The 7,974-nt window shown below is 41.0% G+C and overlaps 1 pseudogene; it reads left to right on the forward strand.

Annotated features, from left to right (window-relative positions):
* Window positions 1-3,465: 3,465 nt before the first annotated feature.
* Window positions 3,466-3,627, forward strand: LOC149443534 (U2 spliceosomal RNA; annotated as a pseudogene).
* The last annotated feature ends 4,347 nt before the right edge of the window (window positions 3,628-7,974 follow it).

Consider the following 7,974-nt stretch of genomic DNA (forward strand, 5'->3'; position numbering starts at 1 on the left):
TCAAAGAATTGCCCTTTCTCAAACAATCAGAAAAACTGTACAGCTTATAAAGTCGTTTGTTATATTGCTGTGATTTTATTCACAATAGAAAGGTGAGGAAAAGGTCAGCAATAACTCTGTTGTTGCATTTTCGCTCGAAAAAACATAATATTGATCGATAAGAAAATGGAAAAAGCACAACTATTAGCGTCTTACTTGATCTTCTGTGACCTTTACCCCTCTATGTTGATTTTTAAATGTTAACACTGCTGTTGCAAAGGTTTGTCCTATTTAGCTGTTATTTAATAAACCTGTGTTTTTTCTTGACTTTTTATGTATAAACAAGTCATATATACCTAGCTCCTATGTTGAACTGTTGTCCTTACAGCTGGAATATTATGCTGAATGACAAATTTCTTTATGACACAGTTTGTTTAAACTAGCAAGGTCAATGGGTGCTTAATAATAACTTCTAATAATTATAAAGCCCATGGTGTCATTGCCAGAAATGCTCTCCTGCCTTTCCCGTAGGTTCATGCCTAAGCGTTTTCCGCAGCGTTTTGCAGAATTGCAGTACAGTCCATTTAACATGATTTCCTATTGGACATGTTCAAACCTCCACGTTTTCACCCGATGCGTTTTTTGGAAAGGGTCAGGGGCCTTTTTGAAAGCAAAAAGTTGCCTTTTTGGTTCTATAGACTTCAATGGAAATGCTGCAGAAAAGTGTTTTTTGTGCTTTTGCCGCTTTTTTTAATGCATTTTGCATTTTAAATCTGCATAGCAACAAGAAAAATAAAAAAAAAACACAAAACGCATAAAAAATGTGACAAAAACACAAGTGCAAAAACGCAATGCAGAAACGGCTCAAATGCAACCTGCATAGGTGTGAACCTAGCCTACTTCCAGGTGCTTTGTATGTATAAACTTACTATTATTTGTCTCATCTACAAAAAGCTGTCCATTTCAAATCATGTCTTAATAAGAACTTCATAATGTGTTCAGGGGTGGACTGACAACTCATGGGGCCCCCGGGCAATAGGGGATCATGGGGCCCCTGTGTCCTTGCCCAAACTCAAAAAAGTCTATGAAAAAGCTACCAGGGGCATCTCATTGGGCCCCCCACTGACCCCGGGCCCTCGGGCAGTTAATGAATATGTTATTTCCATTAGCAGAATCTTACATATTAAAGTGATTCTAAAGGCTTATTTTTTTTTCTTAGAAAAATTACAAAACATGTCTATACTTACCTGCTGTGTGCAGTGGATTTGCAGAGGGCAACCCGAATCCTCCTCTTCTTGGGTCCCCCCGCTGGCACTCCTGGCATATCCCTCCTGTTGGGTGCCCCCACAGGAAGCAGCTTGCTATGGGGGCACCTGCTGCTCTGTGTGTTCATTCACACACAGAGCCTCCGCTTGGCCCCGCCCCCTCTCTCTTCTCATTGGCTCACTGTTTGTGATTGATAGCAGTGGGAGCCAATGGCTCCCGCTTCTGTCTCAGCCAATGAGGAGAGGGAGTCCTGGGATAGCCGAGACTCCAGTGCACATTGCTGGATCGAGAGGGGACTTAGGTGAGTATTATGGGGGGCTGGGGGGGATGCTGCACAAAGAAGGTTTTTTGCCTTCATGCATAAAAAATAAAATAAAAAACCTTGATGCTTTACAACCACTTTAAATAGGAGAGTTGCTTGTATAAATCATTCAAGTTCTAGCCCTCATTATAAAATAAAAAAAGTCATCTGGCTGTTAATGTGTGCTTGAGGTAGTCAGCCTTATTTAAAGTGTGAACGGTAGTACCTTAGCAACTGTTTTGTATAAAATAATTGGGAAGTACCAAATATCAATATACTAATCCAAATACATATATAGTTTAAGCCAAAACTGATATATGCACCTTAAGTTTTATATATTTCCGGTAATTACTGTATATGACACCAACAATCCACAAAGTGCTTTACATACATTGTACATTCAAATCAGTCCCTGCCCTCAAGGAACTTACAGTCTAAGGTCTTTAACTCACATACTAGAGCTACTGAACCTACCAGCATGCCTTGGGAGGAAACTCACACAGGCATAGGAAGAACATATAAACTGAAGGTAGGTATTGCTATGGTTGGGATTCAAACCGGAAAGCCTGGTGCTGCTAGGTGGAAGTGCTAACCACTTATCCACTGTGCTGCCCAAAGGCACTAGTTTTTATTAAAGCCTAGGTTTGGTTAAATGAAACAAAAAAATCAGCACAAGGTTTGTCAAAAGCTCCTAATAATCATAAATGAGTAACCTTAAATCATTTAACCCTATGTGCTTTAGTCATGGGCAATTCTGTTTGTTTAAATTCATTGTTCAGACGAAAATTGCATTTTCGGAGGTTCAGACTAGTCACCAGTATTACTGTAGGCTCCCTGCAGCTTATCTTTTCCCCTGGATCTAATTACATGATGGCCATTTTTTCCAGTGACAAAACGCCATAAATGGCCTCAACATGCAGTGTTTTTAGGGAAATATTGGCATGGTCATTTTAGCCTATCAGGTTGTTTGCAACAGAAGAAGTACTATAAATATTGTAGTAATGTTGTTATACACTTTCTATTTTTAAAAACAGAAAATACTTCTATATTCCAACTGTAAATACTAATATACAGTATTTCAGTAAGAAAAAGAATCCCCTGAGCTTGGGGAATATGTTTTCTTAACGGAATATAGTATGACTATTAGTACTCTCAGTGCATCCTCTGCCCTTCCAACTATGGGGAAGACAGCATTTTGAGTGTTGAGCCTGAATGTTTTGGAATTATAACATATGGAGACTCAAACCATTTTATAATATACTTGATATCTACAACTATAACCCTGGTCGCGAAGAAGTGGTACCAGCCACAAAATGAATTGATACAGATCCATCAATATTGTTTTGTATTTGTGGAATACATGAGATATCCTATTGTTTCTTTACTAGAGACAATGGCACATCCATTAATCAGTCTTTAGTAAATGAAGCCTTCTGTTCTGTGAACACTAAAGTTTATAATTTTGTAAATAAACCATATTGAGTTTGTCGATTTTATGGTCATTAATGCCATTTTGAAAGTCCTTACTGTGTAAAGGAATGTGGAGCTGAAATTGCTGACTTGTTTTTATAGCTCAAGGATCAACTTTGCTTCATGACACAGTGGGGTATATTTACTAAAGCTGGAGAGTCCAAAATCAGACTTCCTTCTGCATAGAAACCAATCAGCTTCTAACCTCAGCTTGTTCAATGAAGCTTTGGCAATGAAACCTGGAAGCTGATTGGTTTCTATGCAGAAGGGAGTCTGATTTTGGACTCTCCAGCTTTAGTAAATAAACCCCAGTGAGTCTATGACCTGGAACTATTAGGTCCTAGTTGTTTAGTGCCAGTGCATAGGGCTCTGGCATTTAGTTGTGGGTGGACAACACAGGTGCCCTGTCCAGCCCCACTGCCATCAGCTGGTCAAACTGTATGAAAGAAATCGCTTCTCGGCCTTTTGGCTAAGATCAAGTGTAGTGTCTGTTCTTATCAGTGTCCAGCAGGGGTGCTCCCCATCATTCTAGCTTTGCGGGGATGATTGGTTGTATAGTACCCCTGCTGGTATGATGGGGGTCCTGATGGTTAGTACAGGCTGGAACAGAAACCGAGGTGCCCACAGGCTGCTGGGGCCCGGGAGTAATTCCCCCTGGAAAACCGGAGGGGCCCAGTTCCTCCTGATTTGAGCCGATCTACCTTGTCTGGCCAGGGGCCGGGGAGGCAGAAAGTCCGTGAACCAGTGCCCCCTGAGAGGTCGCCTCAGGGGTGCTCTTAGTAACACTTGGGTGTGGGACCCCAGCGTGTGAAAAGGCACATGGTCACTGTGTTCAAACACTTTTCCTGCACAGCGCCTTTTAGGACCGGGCCTTTTGGCTAAGTTCTGGGCAATTTTTGCCTCATGGCCTGGTCTGAGCACAATCTGCATGACCACTTATTTATTTAATTTATTTTCTCCCGCGTTTGTCACTTTTTACTTTTGTGTGTGTTTTATTTCTCACAGGATGGAGGGTGTGGGTCCTCGGCCTACCCTGAAGTCTAGGGGGAGGATGTGTGGCCTTTTGGTTCCTTCCTCCCCTGTCCCTAGGGGGTTTTCTCTTCGGGAGAGCCCCCTGACCAAGTACTGAGTTACTGAGTGGCTGGCTTTGGCTGGCCACAAGGAACGGTGGTCCGCCAGGCCTTTTGGCTAGGTGGACCAAATGGGAACCTTGTCCCTGTTAGGAGCTTTGTGCCCCGGGAGATCAGGGTAGAGGTCCATCCCCTTTGGGGGAAGGACAAAGCACACCCCTAAGTGCACTTTTTTGTGTGGTGTTTTGCACTTGCACGTTTTTTCTGAACACTTACGGGTTTTTTTGTTTTTCGCACGTTCGCAGACTTAAAAAAAAAAACTGTATGAAAGACTGAAAGCTTCTGCGGCTGGATGTGTCTGGACAGTGTATGTAGAGTTATCAATGCTTTTCTAGCCACCCAGATCACTTCCACAATAAAAGCATGAGATATGCTCGAATATGCTTGTTTTAACCCTTTGACTACTAGGACATATAGGACACGTTTTTGGCAGTCAAAGGGTAAAGCAACTTTGTTGCTTCTAGAGAAAACAAAATTGCATCTGCAATAGAATACTCTAAATACTGGACAGAAAGTATGAACTTTGCTGCCTTAGAGTACTAAAGGCAGAACTCTTCAGCATTCAGTAGTTCTGGAAGAGTCAAATGCCTGCATCCCTGCCACGCAATGTTATTCATAGCAGTGATTCAGGGGTGGGCAAGAATAACTGCTAAGGACAGAACCAGGACCAGGCATCTGACTCTCTTGGAAGATTGAATATGGATGTGAAGATATTACTAAAGGCTTTATAATTAAAGGCAACAAAGTTGAAACTCACTGCCTGACAAAGTTAAAAGTATTCATTGTCTTCTATTGCAGAGGTATACTTATAGGATTATTTAAAATGAGACAGAGTTGCTTTAAATGTTTACAACCCTCAGCAAACCACATTTTTAAATGCATCGCTAATGCATGGCATTGCAGGAAAATTAGTAACCAATGTGATCTATGTTTGTATATCTGCCCTGCCTGTGGGATTATTATTTATGCAAATGGTTAGCCTTATGACCACATGGAAAAGTTTTTATGGTGACCATGTTATTGTTAAGCAGTATTGCGTGATCCTTGGTGCTGTGGAATGTATATACTGTATGCATAGTTATGAGACCCCACTGGCTTCCAGAGATTACACAGCCAAGTGTCCGTCAGTGTGATGGACGCAGTGGGGAGGTTGAAAGTGAGTGGAGGAAAGAAGGCATGTCAAATGTGGACACAATAGCAAGCCAGCACTGCTCAACCAAAAACTACTTAGAATCTAAAGAAATCGGTGACCTGGCTTAAGTGGTGGGCTCTGAGGAAGATAATAAGTTCTCGAAACGCGTCAGTGGTGAGATTCCATTGTTCTGTCACGTCATGATGTTTGCGGATTGTATTGTGCTACTTTCATGAGATGAACATGTACTTTAGTCCATTTTGTGAGTATAGTGCTTACCATTTTATATATTAAAGCCGTATTTTAAAGAAAATGCACTAGGCCAGTGTGCCCTCTGTTTGTTTGTTACTACAGGACCTGGCTTAAGTGTCTCCACATTTGTGCAGCTTCAACTTATGAAAAAAAAGTCCACTGGGCATCTCAGTTTCTTTGCAATGTGGTACCTTTCATTATTCTGTATTTGCCATGTAGCCAATTAACCACTTCCCGTCCGGCCCATGCATATAAACGGCCAGACGGGAGCAGTGCAGGGGCGGGTGGCCATCTATAAACGGCCTCCCCACCCCCTGCTTGTGCGTGCTCCCTGGGAGCACGCAGCACTGCGATCCGGTGCCCACTGTGTCCTGCAGACACAGTGGATCACCGATCGTTGTACGGGACCTCTGTGTGAAGTCCCGATCACGTGATCACTGATTAGCCAATCAGTGATCACATGAAGTGTAGTAAGCAAGATGTCACTTCTGACATTTTATTTATTTATTTCAGGTACTTATATAGCGCCGTAAATTTACGCAGCTCTTTACATATATATATATATATATATATATATATATATATAGTTAGGGACTGATGTGAATGTATAATATATATATATTATTATATTGAGTAAACCCTTTGGCGCTATATAAAGTCGATATAATAATATATATATTATACATTCACATCAGTTCCTAACCCTCAAGGGGCGTACAATCTAAGGTCACTAACTTACATTCATACATACATATACATACTAGGGCCAATTTGGACAGGAGCCAATTAACCTACCAGCATGTCTTTTGAGTGTGGCAGGAAACCCACGCAGGCACAGAGAGAACATGCAAACTCCAGGCAGGAGGTGCCATGGCTGGGATTCAAACCAACAACCCTAATACTGCCAGGCGGAAGTGCTAATCATTTAGCCACTCTGCTGCTATCATTGCTTACTGTGTGAAAACTGTGAATGATCACAGAGATCACATGGTACAACAGAGTGAATGATCACAGAGATCACTATTCATAACAGCTTTGTACCATGTGACAAGCTGTGACCAATCACAGCTCACACAGTATTTCACTGTACTGCTAGGGTGACAGTATGTAAAAAAAAAACCATAAATAATAATATTAAAAAAAATTGAAAAATTATAATTTTTGGTTATAAACTGATTTGGGTTATTTTTTTTTTTACTAAAAAGATAACTGAATACATTTTGGCCAAGATTTATGAAGAAAGATTATTTATTTGCTAAATTTTATAAGACAAACACTTTTTTTCAAAATTTTTGGACTTTTTCATTTATATAGCAAAAAAAAATTCCCAGTGGTGAATAAATACCATCAAAATAAAGTTTTATCTGTCTCAAAAAAAATGCTAAAAAATTCATATGGGTACAGTGTTGCATGACCGCGCAATTGTCATTCAAAGTGTGATAGCGCTGAAAGCTGGCCTGGACAGGAAGGGGGTGAAAGTGTCCGGACTTGAAGTGGTTAAATTTACCACATTGGGATGATACCGATTTGCTCACTGAACTTTTTGTGTGGACAATTTCAATACTGCACCTTGATGGATTTCTAAAGGGTGTCTACACCATCCTTAGGGCCAGTTCACACCTGAATAAGAAGGCTGTCCACATTCCTGTGCAATTCAGTGCAGGCAGGGGCCCACTGACCATTTGGAAACTCAGGCACTGGTCAAGGGCCTGAGTTTCCAAATGGAGCTCTATGATCCCCTATTGCCCAGGGGCCCCATGAGTTGGCAGTCCACCCCTGGTGAAGTGTAATTTTTAGCCCATCACATTGTAGGCAAACACACTGTGTTTGTAACTTACACATATTAGGGCAATTTAGACATGATCCAATTAACCTACCAGCTTGTCTTTGGAGTGTGGGAGGAAATCCACACAGGCACAGGGAGAACATGCAAACTCCAGGCAGGTGGTTCCGTGGCTGGGATTCGAACCAACAACCCTAGTACTGCCAGGTGGAAGTGATAACCATTTAGCCATTGTGCTGCCCAGGTTGCTTTGGAATATATAATATTTGATTGAGCTAAATAAAAGTTTACTTAGAACAGGATATACTCTTCCTCCACTGGGTTGAGATGTCCAGGGAAGATGTCTCCAAAGATTCATGTGTGTTTAATAATCATATTATTGTTAATTGATAATATATTTGTGGTTCCCATGTAGATAATATATTAAGTAAAATGAAACTTACTCCATTCAGTGCTCTATATTACCTGAGCAAAGGTAATATATCTCAACGTTTGCATTGATGATTTTGCATTGTTATGTGGAACACACACACCAATATTTTATATATATTGGTATAAAAGTGCAGCGCTAAAATTAAATAAATAATAATATGAATGTGAGGTAATCAAGTGCAATCAGGGGCGGACTGACCATTTGGAAACTTGGGCACTGCCCGAGGGC

This window comes from Staurois parvus, unplaced genomic scaffold (assembly GCF_062004578.1).
Source record: "Staurois parvus isolate SC_StPar_1 unplaced genomic scaffold, SC_StPar_1.0 ptg000850l, whole genome shotgun sequence".
Taxonomy (NCBI): domain Eukaryota; kingdom Metazoa; phylum Chordata; class Amphibia; order Anura; family Ranidae; genus Staurois; species Staurois parvus.